This window comes from Moschus berezovskii, chromosome 9 (genome assembly GCF_049115385.1).
Source record: "Moschus berezovskii isolate FMDL1 chromosome 9, NW_MosBer_1.0, whole genome shotgun sequence".
Classification (NCBI taxonomy): domain Eukaryota; kingdom Metazoa; phylum Chordata; class Mammalia; order Artiodactyla; family Moschidae; genus Moschus; species Moschus berezovskii.
In genome coordinates, this window is record NC_142468.1 from 97,521,672 (window position 1) to 97,535,074 (window position 13,403).

Genomic DNA, 13,403 nt, shown 5'->3' on the forward strand with positions numbered 1-13,403 from the left:
TGCCAAATTTTCCTTGTTATAAGCAGTTTTGTGGTGAATATTCCTGCCTATTCATGGTAAAATATTCATGCCTATTTTCTCAAGATGGAAGTAGGATGTCTAAGGATTTGCTCAATTTTAAGGTTTTTTGATAGAAATTACTATGTTGTTTTTTAGGAAGTTCATATGAACTGTGTGATAGTGAGGTCTCAGGGCAGGCACCCTCACTAAAAAGGAACATTATCATTCCCAAAACAAAAAGCAAAAAGAACCCTCACGTTTTCCAGCTCCACGGGCAAATAATTTAAAACCAGGTTAAATTTGGTTTACAAATCTAATCTGGATTAGCGCATTCTGTGTATTTTTCTAGTGGACAGCCCTGGGATTTCGAACAGTGAACACGTACCTAAATATCATTTCCCTTTGTCCCATTAGAGGAACTGAGCTGGTGGATGGCCCATGGAGAAGCAGAGTGCCCCGATGGAGTTTATCTTGCTGGGATTTCCTCTCAGCTGGCAGGTGGAGCTGCTGTTCCTGGTGCTCCTGCTGCCCACATGCCTGCTGACGCTCCTGGGAAACCTGCTCATCATCTCCGTGGTGCTGTCCTACGCCTGCCTCCACACCTCCATGAACTTCTTCCCGCGCAACCTCTCCATCCTGGACATCCTCTTCACCTCTGTCATGTCCTCAAAGCACTGGCCAACTTAGTATCCGGTGATAAGACCATCTCCTTTGCTGGCTGTATCACCCCGTCCTATTTCTACTTCTGGGCACGGTAGAGATTCTCCTGCCGACAGTCATGTCCTATAAACTGCTGCGCCACCATCTGCTACCCGCTGTGGTACAGCAGCATCATGAGCCCCCTGCCTGCATCAGGACAGTTGTGTTCTCTTGGGTGGGAGGCTTTGTATCTGTGCTCTTTTCAACCATCCTCATCTCCCAGCTGCCCTTCTGTGACTCCACCATCTTTGACCACTTCTTCTGTGACAGTGGACTCTGCTGGCCCCAGCCTGTGCAGACGCCACCGCCACTGAGCTGATGGATTTTATGCTTTCCTCCACGGTCATCCTCTGCTGCATAGTCCTCGTGGCCTTTTCCTATATGTACATCATCCTGACGATAGTAAGCGTCCCTTCTGCAAGTGGAAGAAAGAAGGCCTTCAAACCTGTGCTTCCACTTGACCATAGCTGTGGTTTCCAGCAGCATCATGGTGTTTATCTATGTGACCCCCTCCCAGAAAGAATATCTGGAGGTCAACACGGTCCCTTCCAGTCCTGAGCAGTGTTATGACTCCATTCCTCAGCCCCTTCATATATACTCTGAGGAGTGATGCAGTGTTGAGGGTCCTCAGGGATGTGTGACTGGGTTTGAGCAGGTTTGGAAGGGGATGAGGACAGCGCTGAGGAGAGGCGTGTCCTCCATCAGTGAGCACAGAGGAGAGGGATAGTTCCTCCTCCCCTTCACTACCAGGTACCCATTGTGAAAACTCCCAGTATTAAAAAAGAGGAATTTTTTAGGAAAGAAAAAGAAAGGGACTTCCCAGGTGATCCAGTGGTTAAGACTCTGTGCTTCCACTGCAAGGGGAGTGGGTATGATCTCTGGTCCAGGAATTAAGATCCCATATTCCATGCGGCATGGCCAAAAAGCAAAAATTAAAGGAATAAATGAAAAGAGAGGACTTGCCTTAGCAAAAGAGTGAGCTAGCTGAGGGATCCTGAGTGGTCTATAGCAGAAAGAAGTTGAGCTTGGAGTCAGGGACTTGGACTCTGGCCTTGGTTCTAACTCTAACTGTGGCCACAAGTGTGTCACCGTGTCATCTGCCACTCTGGCCCTCAGTGCTCTCCTCTTAAGTGCATCAGGGCTGGACTTGATAATATCTAAGTTCTGACAACACTAAATATTCCAAGAATTGCAGAAGGGTCTACAGCCTGTGTGTGTCTGGTGAAGTCCCAACATATTTGACCCCCTTTCCTCATGGATCCTGAATACAAGTCTTCTATCAACTTGATGCAACATCTTTCCTAGTTCTTTATCCATGGATGCCCTTTCCTTCTGTTTTCTCTAGGAATCTTTCTAGGAATGATCTTCATTATTCTCCAGGCCACTGTCATATCCTGTGACCCACTGTCTTCCCTCAGTGGAGATTTGTAATGACTGTGGTGGATAAATGTAGTCCACGTTATTTAATAACACTGCTTTCTGTACTGGAACACGTTCATAACATCCAACATGCTTGCATTCTTATGTGAGACATGCCCTGTTCCCTCAGCTTCCAAGGACTGACCCACGGATGGATAATTTGACTAAAGTCACAATCCATTGCCTGGCCAGTGATCTATGACCTGTGTGGCTTGGCTAGGACAGATAAATTGTACAAACAAATGTTTCTTTTTTGAGAGTTTGAACTAAGAGATGTAGTGATTTTACCAGACAATGGTGATGTTCCTTTTGGAAGCTCAAGTAGACTTGGTGCCTGGAGTGGCCATTTGGGGCAGGTACAAGCTGATGAGTAATTACTTTGGTGGGGGCAGGGGTTCCTACATCTCTTCTTTTTTGTGTGTGTGTGATTGAAATGTAGTTGATTTACAATTTGTGTTAGTTTCAAGTGTATACCAAAGTGATTCAGTTACACATATTCATGTATATTCACATATGTGTATATATGATTATATATTCTTTTTCAGACACTTTCCATTATAAGTTATTGCAACAAGCTGATGAGTAATGAGGATCCCAGTCTGCCCATCACAGAGAATAATAGAGAACATAGAAAACAGAGAAGAGATGGATGAAAGTCAACTCAGTTGCAGAGACATAAGAGTGGAGGGCCCTCCTCTGTAATGACTTCCCAGGTCAAGATGCTGACAGTTTTATTTCCTATTCCTGGATTTGATGAGGTTGCCAGTACCCATATATCAAACCCCTCTTTATTGAGCACTTTTGAGAAGGTCATTATTTCTCATGACTAAAAACAGTTTGACTAAAGCTCTCTCTCTGCACCAAGTGTAACCCGTCCCCCTTTCTGAGGAATTAGAAAGATGTCTATTTCTAACTAAATTTTTTGAATTCTTGGTGCCCAAACACTGCCTGAGATATTTGACTGGCACCATGTAGGTCTATGGATCAGGTCAGTGCAAGCCAGATTATTTTCAATGTCACCAGAAACACTAAAGTTTACATTCCTGTCCTTCTTGACCTCTAGCACTGTGGTATCCACCTTGCCTGAATTAGTTCAGTTCAGTTCAGTTCAGTCACTTAGTCGTGTCCGACTCTTTGCGACCCCATGAACCACAGCACGCCAGGCCTCCCTGTCCATCACCAACTCCCGGAGTTCACTCAAACTCGTGTCCATCGAGTCGGTGATGCCATCCAGCCATCTCATTCTCTGCCGTCCCTGTCTCCTCCTACCCCCAATACCTCCTAGCATCAGACTCTTTTCCAGTGAGTCAACTCGTCGCATGAGGTGGCCAAAGTATTGCAGTTTCAGCTTTAGCATCAGTCCTTCCAATGAACACCCAGGATTGATCTCCTTTGGAATAGACTGGTTGGATCTCCTTGCAGTCCAAGGGACTCTCAAGAGTCTTCTCCAGCACCACACTTCAAAAGCATCAATTCTTCGGCGCTCAGCTTTCTTCACAGTCCAACTCTCACATCCATACATGACCATGGGAAAAACCATAGCCTTGACTGGACAGACCTTGGTTGGCAAAGTAATGTCTCTGCTTTTTAATATGCTATCTAGGCTGGTCATAACTTTCCTTCCAAGGAGTAAGCGTCTTTTAATTTCATGGCTGCTATCAGCATCCGAAGTGATTTTGGAGCCCCCCCAAAAATAAAGTCTGACACTGTTTCCACTGTTTCCCCATCTATTTCCCATGCAGTGATGGGACTAGATGCCATGATCTTTGTTTTCTGAATGTTGAGCTTCAAGCCAACCTTTTCACTCTCCTCTTTCACTTTCATCAAGAGGCCTTTGAGTTCCTCTTCACTTTCTGCCATAAGGGTGGTGTCATCTGCATATCTGAGGGTACTGATATTTCTCCCAGCAATCTTGATTCCAGCTTGTGCTTCTTCCAGCCCAGCGTTCCTCATGATGTACTCTGCATATAAGTTAAATAAGCAGGGTGACAATATACAACCTTGACATACTCCTTTTCCTATTTGGAACCAGTCTGTTGTTCCATGTCCAGTTCTAACTGTTGCTTCCTGGCCTGCATACAGGTTTCTCAAGAGGCAGGTCAGGTGGTCTGGTATTCCCATCTCTTTCAGAATGTTCCACAGTTTATTGTGATCCACACAGTCAAAGGCTTTGGCATAGTCAATGAAGCAGAAATAGATGTTTTTCTGGAATTCTCTTGCTTTCTCCATGATCCAGCGGATGTTGGCAATTTGATCTCTGGTGCCTCTGCCTTTTCTAAAACCTGCTTGAACATCTGGAAGTTCACGATTCACATATTGCTGAAGCCTGGCTTGGAGAATTTTGAGCATGACTTTACTAGTGTGTGATATGAGTGCAATTGTGCGGTAGTTTGAGCATTCTTTGGCATTGCCTTTCTTTGGGATTGGAATGAAGACTGACCTTTTCCAGTCCTGTGGCCACTGCTGAGTTTTCCAAATTTGCTGGCATATTGAGTGCAGCACTTTCACAGCATCATCTTTCAGGATTTTAAATAGCTCAATTGGAATTCCATCACCTCCACTAGCTTTGTTCGTAGTGATGCTCTCTAAGGCCCACTTGACTTCAGATTCCAAGATGTCTGGTTCTAGGTGAGTGATCACACCATCATGATTATTTTCATCGTGAAGATCTTTTTTGTACAGTTCTTCTGTGTTTTCTTGCCACCTCTTCTTAATATCTTCTGCTTCTGTTAGGTCCATATCATTTCTGTCCTTTATGGAGCCCATCTTTGCATGAAATGTTCCCTTGATATCTTTAATTTTCTTGAAGAGATCTCTAGTTTTTCCTATTCTGTTGTTTTCCTCTAATTCTTTGCACTGATCGCTGAGGAAGGCTTTCTTATCTCTCCTTGCTATTCTTTGGAACTCTGCATTCAGATGCTTATATCTTTCCTTTTCTCCTTTGCTTTTCGATTCTCTTCTTTTCACAGCTATTTGTAAGGCCTCCTCAGACAGCCATTTTGCTTTTTTTGCATTTCTTTTCCATGGGGATGGTCTTGGTCCCTGTCTCCTGTACAATGTCACAAACCTCTGTCCAGAGTTCATCAGGCACTCTATCAGATCTAGACCCTTAAATCTATTTCTTACTTCCACTGTATAATCATAAGGGATTTGATTTAGGTCATATCTGAATGGTCTAATGGTTTTCCCTACTTTCTTCAATTTAAGTCTGAATTTGGCAATAAGGAGTTCATGATTTGAGCCACAGTCAGATCCTGGTCTTGTTTTTGCTAACTGTATAGAGCTTCTCCATCTTTGGCTGCAAAGAATATAATCAATCTGATTTTGATGTTGACCATCTGGTGATGTCCATGTGTAGAGTCTTCTCTTGTTTAATTAACACCTGTGCTTTTCATGGAACACACACCTAAGGCAACTCTGTAGAGTGCTGTGGAAACAAAGGCCACTCGAATGAGAATAGGGGCTATGGACTTCCCTGGTGATCCAGTGGTTACGGCTCTGTGCTTCTGATGCAGGGGGCCCAGGTTCCATCACTGGTCAGGGAACTAGAACGCAAATGGTGACAAATGGTGTGGTCAAAACCTCTTACATTTGTCACAGGTAATATCCTAATTTCATCTGGTAATTGCATAGCCATCTGTTAGCTAATTAGCTTTATCCAGAGGAAAATAAACTTCTCATATCTTTATAACAGAAGGTAGTTTGAGAGTGAGATGTCCTCCAAGCTAGGTTCCTATTCTCCCGTGGAGACTGGGAGAAAGAGTGCTATCTTTCTTGATTCTACTTCAAAGAGATGGTTCCAAGGTCCTGAAGAAAGACTTGCTGGGTCACAAATCTGGCCAGAGGCTGATTTAAAATTTAAAACTAAAGATTTATGTACATTTAAGATTTATATATAAAAATACTTTAATATTTATGTACCTTTCAAAGAACAGACAGAACTCACAAGTTTTCTAAAGTATATGTCTCAGAAAAGGGAAAGAGACAGCTCTTCTCTTATTTTCAACAGGGAGAATTCAGCCTTGTAGGTGAAAAATTGATCAGTCAATCTAATAAACGAATGGAAACTTTTATTTGAGCTGACTTTGAGGATTATAATCCAGGAGGAGCGTCTCAGAAAGCTCTGAGACTTGTTGAACCAGTAAGAAGTCAAGACACAGTCATATGAGTTTCTTGGCATATGACATATGACAGAGAGTTGTATATCAAATGACATATTATTGGCAGTTTATGTAATCCAGATCTAAACTTCATTATGGGCTTCCCTGGTGGCTCAGATGACAAAGAATCTGCCTGCAATGCGGGAGACCTGGGTTCAATCCCTGGATTGGGAAGATCCCCTGGAGAAAGGAATGGCAACCCACTCCAGAATTCTTGCCTGGGAAATCTCATGGACAGAGGAGTCTGGCAAACTACAGTCCATTGGGTTGCAGAGAGTCTGACACGACTGAGCTACTAACACGCGCGCGTGCGCGCGCACACACACACACACACACACACACACACACATGCTTCATCATGGTAGATCAAGTTACACCTTATAAGATCAAAAAGAAATGTTATCTTTTGGGGGTGTGACCTCCCTATATGGCAAGTGGGATCTTCCCTGAACAGTGATAGAACCCATGTACCCTGCATTGGGAACCCAGAGTCTTAACCACTGGACAACCAGGGAAGTCCAGAAATGCTATCTTTAAGATGTCCTGTTGATTCTAAGAGAATGTTGCTTTTTATATTTGAGCAGGTATTCCTGCCAACTGGGGAGGTTTGGTTGATGCATAATTCAGATAAAGAATGCACAATGGGGAAGAGAGGAGGCTAAAGGGCAGAGAAGAAATTTTTCTGTTTAAATTTTTCTTGTCTTGCTATAAAATATGAATTTTACCTCACAGCCTCTTACTTTACTTCTATTTGACCTTACATAGCCCTCTGGGAGTCCATTCCTGCAATGCTTTTTGCTTCTCCAAGCTTTGTCAACTATTAGGTAAATACCTGTGCTGGGCTAGGTGGGAATCAAAGTGAGCACACCTGATTCCTGTCTGATAATGACAGATGAATATAAATAAAAATGAGGATCACCTTTGACTAGAGAGCTTTTTTGTTTCTGATCTTTAATTTTTAACTATAAAAATACACATTCATTGTAAAATTTCAGCCAGTACTGAAAATAAACCATGAGAATTTTATCAGCCAATTCTACTCTTCAGCAGCAGACATTATTAATTAAGCAATTTGTGCTTTGAGACTGTGCACCTCAGATGGGTCTTGAACCCACATCTTTTAACTGAGATCATACACTTGGTCTTAGGACTTAATAAAGCTTAGGTTCTTGATGTCTTGTCACAGAAAGAATTCAGTTAGAGAGAGTGATAGGTAAGGAGTGGACTTAGGAGAAGCACATTCCACAGACAGAGTGGACTGTCAGAAGGTGAGAGGCCCTAAAACATGGGGTGGTTAGTTTGTATGCGTTGGGTGATTTCATAGGCTAATAAGTGGGAGATTTCCAGGAATTAGGCCACTGCCCACTTTTTGGCCTCTCATGATTGGCCTCAGAACTGTCATGACACTGGTGGGTGTGTCATTTAGCATGCTAATGAATTATAATGAATGTATAATGAGTCTCAAGGTCCACTGGAATTTGAATCTTCTTTCGTCTTGAGCTGCGTTGGTTCTAACCAGTTTTTTGGAATTTTTTTGGTCTTTCAAACTTTTATTTAAGGGCACTGAACCAGTCCATTCTAAAGGAGATCAGTCCTGGGTGTTCATCGGAAGGACTGATGTTGAAGCTGAAACTCCAATACTTTGGCCACCTGACATGAAGAGCTGACTCATTTGAAAAGACCCTGATTCTGGGAAAGATTGAGGGCAGGAGGAGAAGGGGACAACAGAGGATGAGATGGTTGGATGGCATCACTGACACAATGGACATGAGTTTGGGTGGACTCTGGGAGTTGGTGATGGACAGGGAGGCCTGGCGTGCTGCGGTTCATGGGGTCGCAAACAGTTGGACGTGACTGAGCGACTGAACTGAATTGAACTGATCCATGATGGATTTTAGATCTTGTTGAATGCAGCCACGTCCATAGACTGTACATACTTGTTGAAAGCGGTGATCTGCTCCTCCAGCATGTCTGTTCCAAGTTTGTCGTCTTCAACTACACATTGTATTTGAAGTTTTTTAATGCCATACCCAACCGGAACTAGTTTAAAAGAGCCCCAGACCAAGCCGTCTGCTTGAATGCTTCTGACGCATTCCTCTAGTTTTGTCATATCAGTCTCATCATCCCAAGGTTTCATGTCTAATAAGATGGAAGACTTGGAGACAAGAGCTGGTTTTCTGACTTTCTTTGACTCATACTGGGCAAGGTGTTCTTCTCTTAGCCTCTTGGCTTCTTCACTTTCCTCCTCCTCCTCAGATCCAAAGAGATCAATGTCATCATCATCTTTACTATCTGTAGCTCCTCTTTCCACATTAACAGGACCATACTTGCCCAAAGCCTTCTTCACTCCTGGCAGGCTGGCCTTTTCCTTCTCTTAAGATTTGATATGATTATACCAATGCAGGGCATGGCCCGAGTCGGCAGGTGATGGGCCAGAGATGGCTTCAAATACTGCCACATCTGCTTGTGATGGCACATACCCCTCGATGGAACTCTTGTCCTCCAAGTAGTCGTTGAGCACCTGGAGGCCAGCAGGGCTTTTCAAGTCTCCAAAACCCATGGCGATGGCTAATCTAGAACTGGGAGGCAGCGGAGGAAAACAGGTGAGCAACCGGTCAACCCCAAGCGCTAACAGGAAAAAAGGTGGTTCTAACCAGTTTTTGTCATGTCCTACCACTGTGCCTTTCTTTTAAAGCTTGTTCCCTGCCCCTTTCCTTCCTGTTTCACTTGTAGAACATGCACATATTTATTTACACAAACTTTTATTTTACAAACCTGGGATGACATTATATGAATTGTCTGCATATTGATATTCTAAAATGTCATTCCATGTCAATACCAACAAAACTACACAATTTACTTTAAGATGTCACATTTATAAACTATGGACACTGAGATTTCTAGAATATTGTTAATGGTGCTAAAATTTATTAGCATAAATTCCTACTCTTAGTTGTTGTTTAGTCACTAAGTTGTGTCCAACTCCTTTGCAACCCCATGGACTGTAGCCTGTCAGGCTTCTCTGTCCGTGGGATTTCCCAGGCAAAAACACTGGAGTGGGTTGCCATTTCTTCTCCAGGGGATCTTCCTAACCCAGCGATTGAACCTGCATCTCTTGCATTGCAGGCAGGAATTTTTACTGCTGAGCCACTAGGGAAGCCCTGGTTATCTTGTAATAGAATACAAAAGTTTCTTCCTTATTACAGGGTGACTGCATTTTTATACTCTATATTTATTGATATAGAAAAAATACATGTATACATGCATACGTGTTTAAAAATGTTTAATGCGGTTATTTCTAAATAGTGTAATTATGGATGATTTTTAAAAAGTATTTTAATTAATTACTGTATTTATTTATTTTTGGCTGCACTGGGTCTTTGCGGCTGCTCTTGAGCTTTCTCTAGTTGTGGCGAGTGGGGGCTACTCTCTAGTTGCGGTTCGTGGGCTTCTCATAGTGGTAGCTTCTCTTGTTGTGGTTCAGTTCAGTTCAGTCACTCAGTCGTGTCCGAATCTCCGCGACCCCATGAATCACAGCACGCCAGGCCTCCCTGTCCCTCACCAACTCTCGAAGTTCACTCAAACTCATGTCCACAGAGTCGGTGATGCCATCCAGCCATCTCATTCTCTGTCGTCCCCTTCTCCTCCCGCCCCCAACCTTTCCCAGCATCAGAGTCTTTTCCAGTGAGTCAACTCGTCGCATGAGGTGGCCAAAGTATTGCAGTTTCAGCTTTAGCATCAGTCCTTCCAATGAACACACAGGACTGATCTTCTTTAGAATGAACTGGTTGGATCTCCTTGCAGTCCAAGGGACTCTCAAGAGTCTTCTCCAACACCGCAATTCAAAAGCATCAATTCTTCGGCGATCAGCTTTCCTCACAGTCCAACTCTCACATCCATACGTGACCACGGGAAAAACCATAGCCTTGACTAGACGGACCTTTGTTGGCAAAGTAATGTCTCTGCTTTTTAATATGCTATCTAGGTTGGTCATAACTTTCCTTCCAAGGAGTAAGCGGTACTCGGCCTTTATGTGCATGGGCTGCAGTACAGTAGTTGCACTCACAGGCTTAGTTGCTCCAAGGCATGTGGAATCTTCCCGGACCACCGATATAACTGATGTCCCCTGTATTGGCAGGCAGAATCCCATCCACTGGACCACCTGAATGATTTTTTAAAAGTCCCGCTTCTCCTTATTTCTTTAAAATGAAAATGTTTTGTTCACACAAAAAAGGAAACATTTCCCAGAACTGAACTTCTGCTCAGGTCAGAGTCCAGTGGAACTGTCGCATCTACCTAGGAACGCAAGGAATGAGTCCTAACATTGCATTAGTTTTTTTGGCAGCCTCATCCTTTACCCGGAGAAGGCGATGGCAAGCCACTCCAGTACTCTTGCCTAGAAAATCCCATGGATGGAGGAGCCTGGTAGGCTGCAGTCCATGGGGTCACTCAGTTGGACATGACTGAGCGACCTCACTTTCACTTTTCACTTTCACGCATTGGAGAAGGAAATGGCAACCCACTCCAGTGTTCTTGCCTGGAGAATCCCAGGGACAGGGGAGCCTGGTGGGCTGCCGTCTATGAGGTCGCACAGAGTCGGACACGACTGAAGCGACTTAGCAGCAGCAGCAGCATCCTTTACCACTTCAAATTGACTTTTCAGTCCACTAAAACCTTCACATTGGTTTAACATTTTCACATGAACTGTGTCCTTGCTTTACTTGTTTGGTTCATTTTTTAGTGTAAGAGATTTCTCATTTGTCCCTGCTCATAGTTTGATCACATCAGAAGACAACCAGTGCAGTTTTCTAATTGGTGAAGGCTGTTTTTTTTCCTCAGCAGGATCCTTTGGGGAAACACAATACTGGAGCTTCACACATGAGAACAAGCTGTCCCCTTTGAGCCCCTCAGGTAATTTTTCTTGGAACATTTTGAAATCTGACTTGAAATCTATAAAAGTTATGTCTGACCATCTTTCTTTGACATTCCAGGAAGTGACAAAGACAGAATAGAAACACTCAGACCCAGACCCAGAGAACAAAGGAGTGGTAGCCAGAGGGGACAGGGGTGAGGGAGCAGGTGAAACGGGTGAATGGGATTAAGACGCACAGACTCCTAGTTTTAAAATAAACAAGTCATGGGGATGTAACGTACAGCACAGGGACTAAGGTCGATAATATTGTAATAACTGTGCTGGTGACAGATGGTTACTAGGCTTATCATGGTGATAATTATATAATGTATAAAAATATCAACACTGTGTTGTATACCTGAAACTAGTATAATATATCAATTATAATTCAATGTGAAACATTCTAGGAAGTTAAATTGTCAATAGGGCAAGAATATACTAGGTGCTCTGCTTCCAGCAGAGGGAGACTTGGAGTTGATGCCCTGATTCTGGGACCTCTGGCACCTTAGCATCTTGCCTTGGAACAGTTTTGCAACCTGAATTTAAAAAGCATCATCACTCCATGTCTTCCTTTCATCTTAACATCTATTCTGTAACTCCTGCCAGGTATTATTTTCCTGTTATCCAAATGCTTTCACTTACAGTTTTGTGATTTCCTTTCGGACTTAAACACTAACTGTTGAATCTTTAATTAGATCTGCTTCCTCTGAACACTGTTATTTTTCCATGGTCATCCTCCAATCATGAGTTCTATATCAACTGTTTGTCTTCTTTGAAAAGATTCAAGTTCCTGTCCCATTCTGGTCTTCTCTGATGAAGCACTTCCAGGCTTTAGGATTTTATTAAAATTAACTAATTACAGGGGAAAAATCCCTTGAAATTGATAAAAAAGAAATGATATTCCCTCTTATTCCAAACAATTGTAGAATGTCATCATTTTTTTTCATAAAAGAACATAGCTTAATCTTTGTAGGGTTAGAAAGGATATAATTTCAGAATTAAAAAGTATTGAAAAAATATTTCATTTTAGACCAGAAATCCTTTGTCACTGTCCAGCTCCAGTCTGCAGACTCATGCAGGAAACCACTACTGTAATACCTGTTTGTTTGCTTGTTTGTTTTTAATTTATTTTTAAATTAAGGATAATTGCTTTACAGAATTTTGTTTTCTATCAAACCTCAACATGAATCGGACATGGTTATACATAAGTCCCCTCCCTCTTGAACCTTCCTCCCTTCTCCCTCCCCATCCCACTCCTCTAGGTTGATGCAGAGCCCCTGTTTGAGTTCCCTGAGACATACAGTAATTCCCACTGGTTATCTATTTTACACATGGTAATGTAAGCTTCCATGTTACTCTCTCCATACATCTCACCCTCTCCTCCCCTCTCCTTGTGTCCATAAGTCTGTTCTCTATGTCTGTTTCTCCATTTTAATATCAATTCATTTATTTGGTTCTCCCAGGTCTTAGTTTGGCTTCCCAGGTGGTCCAGTGGTAACGAATCTGCCTGTCAATGCAGGAGATATAAGAGACACAGGTTTGATCCTTGGGTTGGGAAGATCTCCTGGAGAAGGAAAGGGCAACCCACTCCAGAATTCTTGCCTGGAAAACTCGATGGGCAGAGGAGGCTGGTGGGCTACAGTCTATGGGTCACAAAGAGTCGGACATGACTGAGTGACTGAACACACACACACACACACACGTCTTAGTTGCAGCCCTCAGGCTGGGATCTTTAGTTGAGTCATGTGAACTCTTAGTTGCGGCATGTAGGATCTAGTTCCTTGACAGGGATTGAACCCTAGTCCCCTGCATTGGGAGCCCAGAGTCCTAGCCACTGGACCACCAAGGAAGTCCCTGTAATACATATTTAGGCAGGTTTATTTGGACACTTTTCTCTTTCCTTGAAAATTTTGGGAAGTACATGGCGCCCATTTTTTTAGTTACCATATAATTTACCAGAGGTCCATAAATCTTTGTTATAAGTCATAAGCCCTCCCCCAAATCCTGTTCTCTGGCCCCATGTCAATTATCAGGTGTCAGCCTTGTACTCTTTCTTTTCCAAAGTCAGACTCTTCACACAGAGATGCAAATACCATCCACAATCCTACGTCCTTCAGAGTTGTCTTTGTCCCAGGCTTCTTAAGGTTGTATAACTTATTATCACATGTATCAACTCAAATACGAGATTGCCCAATTATAACAGATTCCACATC

General features: G+C 43.0%; 2 pseudogenes; one reads left to right on the plus strand and one right to left on the minus strand.

The window, feature by feature from the left end:
* Nucleotides 1-459: 459 nt before the first annotated feature.
* OR6J1 (olfactory receptor family 6 subfamily J member 1) lies at nt 460-1,340 on the plus strand (annotated as a pseudogene).
* Nucleotides 1,341-6,678: 5,338 nt separating this feature from the next.
* Nucleotides 6,679-8,856, minus strand: LOC129562525 (elongation factor 1-beta pseudogene; annotated as a pseudogene).
* Nucleotides 8,857-13,403: the final 4,547 nt, after the last annotated feature.